At 41.0% G+C, this 11,019-nt stretch overlaps 1 long non-coding RNA gene across 1 annotated transcript; it reads right to left on the bottom strand.

Annotated features, from left to right (window-relative positions):
* Positions 1-816: 816 nt before the first annotated feature.
* Positions 817-9,211, bottom strand: LOC148195475 (uncharacterized). Its single transcript, XR_015780686.1, has 4 exons — positions 9,197-9,211; positions 6,481-6,724; positions 1,853-2,422; positions 817-1,761 (listed from the first exon to the last, which is right to left on the bottom strand). It is a non-coding gene; the product is annotated as an uncharacterized LOC148195475 (long non-coding RNA).
* Between the last annotated feature and the right edge of the window lie 1,808 nt (positions 9,212-11,019).

An 11,019-nucleotide genomic window follows, 5' to 3' on the forward strand; every position in this document is an offset into this window, starting at 1 on the left:
AGGAACGTCTCCATGATTGAATATGAGAAGTAGTGTAGTATGACCGTGGTAAAGCTGCTGATGGCTGTTTATCCTGATATTCCGTGAGTGCTCATCCTCATGTAGAGGGGAGTAGGTCATGTGTGGGAATGGCAGGAGGCCCTAGTCCTATTGAGTACTTTGGACTGATAGGGTTAACCTCGGGTGGCAGCTGATGGATGTTTCCAGTTACCACACCACCTGGGTGCAAAAACGCCTGTAGATACATGGCTTCATACAGTCCGGACAGTTGTCATTTATGAGAATTTGGATGAGTTATATTATGCTTTGTGTATGTACTGTTATTGATTTGTACGATTGATCTTATATGTTAAAGTTTATGTTGGTGTTATGAATTAAATTACCTAAGCTTACCCTTGCAATTTCCTTGTGTTGTCTCCTGTTCTGTATGTCCGTCTTGTCAATGCAATGATCATCCGTTGTGGATGTGAGCAGATGGTGAGGCTCCTCTGGAAACAATGCTGGAAGAAGAAAATTTGGAGGATGCAAACTTAGTAGAAGTTGAAGTTAAAGCTGAGCAGTAGAGTGCTCGTTCCGTAGTAGCTGATAGGTTTTCTGTACTGTATTTTGGAAGTTTTGTATGTAGTTTTGCAGTACTGTTCACCCAGAATTTGTTATAGTTTTGATAGATCCTGAATGCTGTAATTATAGTACGTTCAGTTTTAAATTTTGAGAGCAGCTGTTGTAAATATTAAGACTGCACTGTAATTTCTGTAAATGTGATTAGTTCTGATTAATGGTAATTACTATTTATTGGGATGTTACAGTCACATACACAACACACAGCACAACACAATCGAAGGTGATGGATGAATCCATCTCAAGATGTAAACCAATAGAAAAAACAAAAAAAACACTTTTGTCTTAAACACAGAACACACAACACAGAGGCATCACATCACTTCAGCATACTACTATAAGGGCATGCGTAGATGTTCGGTATTTCTTCCAATGAGGTGTGCAAAATGGATTTGTCACCGCAATTCCGGGCTTATCTTTCAATTTCTCTTTCTTTTTTCTTTTAGCACGGAAACACTGACCATTTTCTTTCTTTTTAATATACTGAGACAGAGCACACAAAAAAAGAAATTGAAATTCCCACAATAAAAATAGGTTTAAAAATAGGATGGTCACTTCTCGCCTTCAAAATTTGCCAAATTGTTTGATCCTGAAGCTGGGACAAGGTTTGTTCTTTCAGTACATCCTTCATATATCCATTCCTGGACGAGAAGGAGAAGGCGTGGCGGTTGAGGAGGTTGATGTAGAGGGCATAGGCGGTTAAACCCGTCATCCCTAATTTCTCATACTTCCCTTCGGTGTGCAAGTTCAACCTGTCATCCTCGCCCTGCGACGAAGACACTTCCCTAAAGTCCCTCAAAAACCTGTGAATAGCATCGTTCACGTCTTCCACCCTTATGTTAGTGCCCCACACAAAGGTGGGCCTGGCGTCGTCCATGTCGTAGCCATCGCCGCCGTCAGACGAGGCCGCCGCGTCATATGTTGTGGATGTAGGTGTGACGGGAACGCGCCCACCTCCGCCGACGCCTTAGCGGGAGCGCGGCGCGGTTGGGGTGGCTTCGGAGGAGGCGAATCGAGATCAGCGCTCCGACGGAGTGGCGAATGCGGAGGGAGTGGAGGAGCGGCGGCGGCGGCGCCTACTTCCCGGAGAAGAGAAGGTGTTGCTGATGGGGCTGGAAAGGGAGTCGTCGGGGGAAGAAGGACCTATCAGAAAGGAGGTTTGAATAAATTAACAAATCAGAAAATTCGGAAAATGAAAACCGAAAGAAGAGACAGAGAGAGGAGCGGCACGAACCGTTGTTGAAATTCGGAGAAGAATCGGAAGCCATAGATTTGGTTGTCGGAGAAAATCAGATACAGAAGCAAGAGTGAGTGATATAGAAAGGGCGGTAACTCACCCGTCATCCTCACCCTTCATACATCCTTCATATATCCTTCATAGAGGTCGATGTATTCAGGTCAGACTCTGCCACCTGCAAATAAAATGATACGTGAGCATGTCTCCTGTTTAAAAAATTAACGCCGTTCATTGTATTTAAAAGAAAAGATATTATTATTTAATTATGTTAAATTAGGGATTCAATTGATCATTTCTAAAATTAAAAGATTCAATTAAAACGAACCCGTAAATACAGGAACTTCCGAACCTATTAAAAAAAAATATTAGCTGCACTGAACCGTTTCGGCCTACATGGAAAGATTCATTTTAATATTGGTAAAAGAAAAGAAAATAGAAGATCATAGGAAAAGGAAAGATTCATTTTAATATTGGTAAAAGAAAAGAAAATAGAAGATCATAGGAAAAGGATTTGTGGCTGTATTTGTGACATCCCAATTATATACGTCATGCATATATAATAAAGACCTCATCATGCATAATATACCACGAGCCTCCCAAACTCTTCCCTCTTCCCCTCTTCTTCTCTTTCCTTTTCTTGTTTTCTTTTGGTTTTGTTTTCAAAGGGGAAGCAACGTTCACTGCCCCTTTGTGGCAGCGCACGTCCCTTCCTCCCCGTTCTCTTTTTATTTTTATTTTTTTTCTTTTAAATTATGATTCCTTACATTCTCCCCAACAACAAAAATTTTCGTCCTCGAAAATTAAGTCTCCCGGAACAAGTCGAAAAATTTTCTCTTTGTTCAAACCATCTGTTAACATAACCTTACCTCTAGATTGCCACTATAACTCAAAACCACAGCTCAAATAGTCTCCTTCGCCCATTGACCCACTCTTCCCATTCCAAAGCCATTAATACTTTTCACTTTAAAGTTGATCCTGTAGCTTGCAACCGAAGGCTCACTTATCTTCCTTGCCTGATACATGTTTCTTTCACACCTAAACTTACTTCTGACTCCTGAAGATTACTAAACACTCCTAACTCATGCTCATAAGACAACACCAATATTGTTTCAAAGAATTCGTCCCTCACAAACTACTAATCCACAATTTTGAAAGCTCTTCATGCATACCTATTTCTGACAATAACATGCTCAGCATCATCTGCTGCGCTACTCTGCTCCTCATACTTCCTTACTAACCAATTTACTTAAAATGACACTTCCTTCATGACAACTGTAACCAGCAAAAGATCACCCTCGAAGAACCTTTCTCAGGACTTTTATGGCCTTACCAAAACTCTGAGAACTCTCCCTTTGCATAATAGCCTTGTCATTCCATTTCCTCAACACTGCTTTCTACTCCACAAAACGACCATGCCTGAAATCACTCCTGATTGTCAAGACTTATACTAGACTATGCCAACATGTCCTCTATTTCTCTTCTGCGATTCCTCAACCTTGTAGTTCTCCTTATGATTATATTGAGTCTAAATATTATTGCTCTAACTCAACCTCCATCTTCCTCTTACACTACACGACTTAAACAGGAACCACCCAAAAATTTCGGACGCAGATGTTGCCTAAGACCCCACTCCAAAGTGAATTCCACTTCTTCAAGTCATAAAATCCCATACTTGTTGCAGAAAACCAATCAAAACCCTTCCCTTGAATCACACCTCAAACTTACGAAAGAACAACATCATCTCTTCTTCATTTACAATTTGCAGACATCTTGAATTCTCATAATAACACTTGCTTCGATCTTTCGCTCAACTACACTTGATGCACCACCTTCGTTCTCCTTCCTTGTCAAGGAAGCACTCCATATAAACTTCAAACTTGAGCTCTTAGATTAACTCCACAAACGCCACATCACTCATACTTCTTCTTGTACTCATCCCGTCCAAATTAACTTAAAACCTTCTTCTTCAAGGATTGTCCTCTTCAACTCGGAGTCGTCAAAATATAAACCCTATCTTTAATCCTCTAAACCTCAAGATAATCTTAACCAATAATACCAATCCTCTGACCTTATCTGAACTTACTAACTTACTGCCTTCTGCATTCCATCATTCAATATCCACTTCTCTCTTGATCAAACTCAGTCGAACACTAAACATCACCATAAAACCATACCCAAAGAAAATTAACTTTATCACAACATACAACTTCATAACTCTAAACATCTCAACCAACCCAAACTTCTCTGATCATTCTCGATACCCTCTTTAGCAACTTATACTACAACCACCCTTTATCATCTGTTCTAAAACCTTTCTTCTCCTTAACATATAGTTGAGCCAACTTTGTCGTAGACATTCTCAAATCAATTGCTAATAAGTGAGCACTCTTGGTTAATCGGTCCACTATTACCCATATTGCGTCATGTTTTCGAATAGTGCGTGGCAAATGGTAACGAAGTCCATCGCGATGCTATCCCATTTCCACTCGGGAATCTCTAACGGTTGCAACAAACCTCCAGGTCTTTGATGTTCCACTTTTGCCTTTTGACAAGTCAAGCAAGAAGCCACAAACTGTGCCACGTCCCTCTGCATACCCGACCACCAGAAGGACTTCTTGAGATCTTGATACATCTTTGTCATGCCTGGATGCATGCTAAAACGGCTTTTGTGACCCTCCTCAAGGGTTAACCTCTTCATTTCTGAATTGCTAGGGATACATACTCTGCCTTTGAACCTTAAGATATTATCAGTCCCCAATGCAAAATCTTTTCCTTGTTCCGTCCCAATCAAACTGGATGACGTTTGGAGCTCAACATCCTTCGACTGCTCTTCTTTAATACGCTTCAATAAGTCATTGGACACCACCAAATTACTGCATCTGATGCTGTCAGCTTCAAATTCTACCTGCAACCTCAAATCTCTGAAGCTTTTTACTAACTCAAGCTCTCTGATCATCAATGAGGAAATATGTACTGCCTTTCTTCTCAATGCATCCGCCACTACATTGGCTTTCCCGGGATGGTATAAAAGATCAAAGTCATAATCCTTAAGGAACTCCATCCATCTCCTTTGCCTCATGTTAAGCTCTTTCTGATCAAAGAGATATCTCAGGCCCTTATGATCACTAAACACCTGAAATTGCGCACCATACAGGTAGTGTCTCCAAATCTTCAAAGCAAAAACTACAGCTGCCAACTCCAAGTCATGAGTGGGGTAATTCTTCTCATGAACCTTGAGTTGTCTTGATGCATACGCTACTACCTTCTTCTCCTGCATCAGTACACACCCTAATCCCTGATGAGAGGCATCACAGAAAACCTCAAAAAGTTTACTCGTGTCAGGGATAACCAAAACTGGTGCACTAGTCAATCTTTTCTTTTGCCCTTGGAAGCTAGTCTCACAACGGTCTGTCCAAACAAAAGGTTGATCCTTCCTAGTCAGTTGTGTCAACGGCGCCACAATCCGTGAAAAGCTTTCAATAAAACGCCGATAGTAGCCCGCTAGACCCACAAAGCTCCTGACTTCTGTAACAGTCTTAGGTCTCTCCCACTGAAGTACTGCTTGCACCTTAGTGGGATCAACAACAATTCCTCCAGCTGAAATCACATGCCCAAGAAAAGGAACTTCTTTCATCCAAAACTCACACTTGGACAGCTTGACATACAATCTTCTTTCTCTCAGCACTTCAAGTACTGCCCTAAGGTGATCTTCATGTTCTTCCCGAGTTTTAGAATAGACAAGTATGTCATCTATAAACACCACCACAAACTTGTCCAAGAAGGGTCTAAAAATTCGATTCATATAGTCCATGAAGATGGCTGGAGCATTAGTCACACCAAAAGGCATAACTACATACTCATAGTGGCCATACCTGGACCTGAATGCCGTCTTCTGCACATCATCGGCTTTCACTAAAATTTGATGGTAACCCGACCTCAAATCAATCTTGGAGAATACCGTAGCTCCGTGCAATTGATCTATCAGATCATCGATCCTCGGCAATGGATACTTGTTCTTGATCGTCAACTTATTCAGCTGTCGATAGTCAACGCACAACCTTGAGCTACTATCCTTCTTCTTTACTAGCAACACTGGCGCACCCCACGGCGAAGCACTTGGCCGGATAAACTGTTTCTCTAACAATTCTTCAATCTGCTTCTTCAACTCAGCCAGCTCAGCTGGAGCCATCCGATAAGGAGCCATGGATACTGGTCCTGCTCCAGCGACCAGATCAATAGAGAACTCCACTTCTCGCGGAGGAGGTAAACCAGGAACTTCTCCTGGGAAAACATCCATGAAGTCATTCACAACCAGAAGGTCTACACTCTGGTTCTCAAGAGCTGAAAAGTTTACATTGGGAGTCCCATCCTTATGGAACATGATTAGGAAACAACTGGCACCCTCATTACTCTTATTAAGACGTTTTCTGTTCTTAAAACTTCTAGTTAGATATACACCTTACTATATAGATTCGGGGGAAATGGTAAGTCATACCATTTACACTCAATTCTTCACAGAGAAGACATGGCAAACCCACAACACAAAGGTCATCCTAAGGACGAACTGCTCTGATACCATAAATGTGACATCCCAGTTATATACGTCATGCATATATAATAAAGACCTCATCATGCATAATATAGGAAAGCAGTCAAGAGTTAAATAAGGAATACAGTCATCCTCAGAATAGTGCGGAATTGACAACTGGAGTATTAGGATTCCTCTATGGGAATTACGGAGAATTTAAAACTTAAAATACACAAAACATCATTCCAAATAAAACGAGTTTACGAAATAAAAACTAGACATCTAAGCTGCAGCACTGCCGTCTCCATCAAGAGCTGCTCCCAAAGTTTCCTCCTCAACATCTGCTCCCATCCAAGTGGATGATCATCGCCAAAGAAACATACCCAAACAGCACATAACACAAACAATGCAAGGGTGAGCTAGATATAAAAAGCATGTTATACATACAACACAGTTAATTTATGCAATCATTCGAACAATTAAAGCATACTCATTGATCCATATTTCACACACTCCCATGACATGTAAACATTCATCCAAACATGGTAAACTGACATCACAAGACCTTTTACTTTAAACCCCGACTTGTTGCTTTATTGACCGACTCGTCCGGACTAGAATGATTACCGCTATGGCGGGTCTTGCACTCGTGGTGGCTTTATGAAATTGGGCACTCCCGCCCTGGCACTACCGCCTGGTGAAACTTGGGCACTCCTGCCCTGGCACTACCGCCTGGTGAAACTTTAGGCACTACCGCCTGGTGGAACTTTAGGCACTACCGCCTGATGGAACTTTAGGCACTACCGCCTGATGAAACTTTAGGCACTACCGCCTGGTGGAACTTTAGGCACTACCGCCTGATGGAACTTTAGGCACTACCGCCTGATGGAACTTTAGGCACTACCGCCTGATGGAACTTTAGGCACTACCGCCTGATGGAACTTTGGGCACTCCCGCCCGGCCACAATCACGAGGTTAATCCGTTATTACTCACCTTGGATCATATGGAAGCATCCAAGACTAGGACCTCCTGCTACTCCTCACCACATGTTCAATCCTCTCTACATGAGAAGAAGGACCATTGGAGATTCAGGATGACCCCCAAAACTGAGCTACCATGTAATTATTCTATACAACCCCAAAACACCACCATATATCCTCTCCTTGAGGATCATGGAATTACGTCCATGAATTATACTGTTACGTTAAACCTTATCCCAAGTTATGAATGACCAGCTACCTCCACGATATCACATTAAATCCAACGTATTTCATACATTCACATAAATCCCATCACAGTATATATTTTCCAAACATTTTGCACATAATTCAATTCAAGAGAAATGAACTTGAAACCCATTATTTTCATAACACTATTTGAACGAACGTTATCTGCCGAACGGTACTGAACGAACGCTATTTACCAACAGGCCGAACGCTATTTCACCGAACACACTTTTAGGCCGAACGCTGATATTGATACTTAGGACGAACGCTATTACAAGCAGGCCGAACGCTATTTAACCGATCACACCATAAGGCCGAACGCTGAGATTGATACTCAGGACGAACGCTATTAGATTCAAATAGGCCGAACGCTAAAATTGATTGAACACTATTCACCGAACACAAATGCCGAACGCTACCATGCTAGTTGGACGAACGCTATGAGATTTAACACAGTTTGGACGAACGCTAGAACCGAACGCTAAATACAACTAGGCCGAACGTCATATTGGATTCAACACTATGTGGCCGAACGTTGATTCCTGAATACTATAAGAACGGACGTTATCAGATCCTAGGCCGAACGCTCATAATGACAGCAACACCAAGGCCGAACGCTCACATCACAACCATACCAATGCCGAACGACAAAGATTCAAACTTAGAATACTAAAAAGGACGAACGCTCACAAAACAAAGGACGAACGCTCACAAAACTATCTTGGATGAACGCTGCTTATGGAGAATTCTATCTGAACATAACGTCATCAAAACCGAACGTTCGTTATGAACGATCACTAACTTAAAATAATTATATCCAGATCGAACGATCGCTTCCTGAACTACCAAGATAAGAACGAACGTCTAAAATTACTTATTCACCAAAACGAACGAACGCCATTTCCAAGTAAATGGCCGAACACCATTTGACCGAACGTCACTAAATAAACTGGACGAACGTTATCTCCAAATATCAGGCCGAACGTTCAAAATCTGACTTAAACCAGTACCTATCGTTCAACATCAGGACGGACACCATTTGGAGGACGAACGCCTGTGATCACTATTTCAACACGGCGGACGTTTTAAGATTCAAGAATTAAGCCGAACGCTACAGTTACCAATTTACTAACGAACGCTCAAGATTGAAACCTATGCATACCAATTTAACAACGAACGCTCAAAGCCCATTGTACGAACGTTCTAAAATCACTTTACTCAATTCAGACCGAATGCTAAAATAATCAAGGCCGAACGCTATACTTACAACCTATGGACGTTCGTCTTGAGACCAAGGCCGAACGTTCAAGAACGTCCCACTAAAATACTAAGTTTAGGACGAACGCTCACGACCACCGAATAATTTGGACGAACGACCAATTTCACTTGAACGAACGTTCAGCCATTTTGGACGAACGTCCAATTTGAAATCAAATTGGACGAACGGCGTTTCTGCAGAATTTCTGCAGATTTTCCAGAAAACCCAGAAACCAAGAACAACCCCAAATTTTTCATCCCCAACTTCCCAGATTTGCGTTAAACATAGTATATATCAACAATCAAACAAAAGATCTAGCTCCCCTTACCTCTTGAAGACTTCCTTGAATCACTTCCAGAGAGTTTGATTTCCTTCAAACTCAAAAAGTTCTCCTCCTCTTCTTTTCCCCAACTTGCAGAACCAAACCTTGCTTGCAGCTTCAACTTCACCTCTCTCAGAAACTTGGCAGCAATGATTTCACTCCCTAAGTGCAGACCCATACCCCTTTTTATCTCCCACGAGCCTCCCAAACTCTTCCCTCTTCCCCTCTTCTTCTCTTTCCTTTTCTTGTTTTCTTTTGGTTTTGTTTTCAAAGGGGAAGCAACGTTCACTGCCCCTTTGTGGCAGCGCACGTCCCTTCCTCCCCGTTCTCTTTTTTTTTTTTTTTTTCTTTTTTTTTTTAATTATGATTCCTTACAGTATTCAGCCTTTTGGTTTAAAATGTGAACTTTTAAAATAAAAAAAGTGATGATTAAAACGAAGTTAAAATAGTTTTAAATCAACCGTTCGTTCCTCTTACTGCTGGACAACCGTTCGTTCCACACTGGACGACCGTTCGTTCGGTGGTCGAGCGCTCGTTCGCTGCTGGACGAGCGCTCGTTCGCTGCTGGACGAGCGCTCGTTCGTCATCTCAGCATTCACTCATCAATTTTTTTAACGCCGTCCAGCCAAATTAACGGAAAGGATCGATTTGTTGCAATTTTCATAAAATTGGGACCCAATTGAGATTTTCAGAAAGAAAGGGACGAAATTGAGATTCCATGCGAAAATAGGGACCAAGTGAATGATTAAACCTTTTTAATATTAAAAAAATTATTTTCGTACATTCTGATTTAAGGATTGAAAGTTATATTTTGTTTTACAAATTTATTGAAAGAATAATTACAAAACAAAGATTTTATATTACTTCAATAACCATAACATTGTTGATGCAATCAATAACCAACATATTTTAAATTATAATGCTGAATTTGGTTCTAGGTAAAATGTTTGGTGGATTACATTATAAACAACGACAAGGCCATTTTCTTTCCTGGCCTAACCTCAATAGTCCAAAAACATTAATGAGTTGCGATAACTAGTCTTCAAATACATCACAGAAAAAGTTAACCTGAAAGTTAATGATCAAGAGAATTTTAGGATTATTTCTATGGTAAAGGAAAGTATTTTGGTGGTTGAGTTTGTTTTCAACTAATACCAGACTTCATTAAAAAATATATTATAATACTAACTGTAACGTCCCAAAAATATACATCATGCATATATAATAAAGAGTCATCATACATAATATAAGAAAGCAGTCAAGAGTAATTTAAGGATTACAGTCATCCTTAGAATAGTGCGGAATTGACAAGAGTATTTAGAATTTCTCCATGAAAATCACAGAGAATTTAAAACTTAAAATACACACGAGTTATTCCAAACATTAAGAATTATGAAATAAGACTAGCTAATCTAGGCTGCAGCACTGCCGTCTTCATCAAGAGTTGCTTCCAAAGTATTCTCCTCGCCATCCGCTCCCATCCAAGTGGATGATCATCGCCAAAGAAACATTCCCAAACAACACACAACACAAACAATGCAAGGGTGAGCTAGATATAAAAAAACATGTTATACAATCCAACATGATATGCAAAAGTCACTCATACATGGTAAACTAACATCACAAGACTTGTTACATTAAACCCCGACTTGTTACTTTATAGACCGACTCGTCTGGACCAGAATGATTACCGAGCTATGGCGGGTTATGCACTCGTGGTGGCCTCTACTGCTTTGCAAAGCCATTGCCAATGGGTTCCACCCTACCACCCTCACGAGGTTAGTCCGTTTCGCGCCCTGGAGCATACTGGAAGTGTGACATCCCAAAAA

The sequence above is a fragment of the Vigna umbellata genome, chromosome 7, assembly GCF_029865625.1.
Source record: "Vigna umbellata cultivar VRB3 chromosome 7, Vumbellata_1.0, whole genome shotgun sequence".
In the NCBI taxonomy this organism is placed as follows: Eukaryota; Viridiplantae; Streptophyta; class Magnoliopsida; order Fabales; family Fabaceae; genus Vigna; species Vigna umbellata.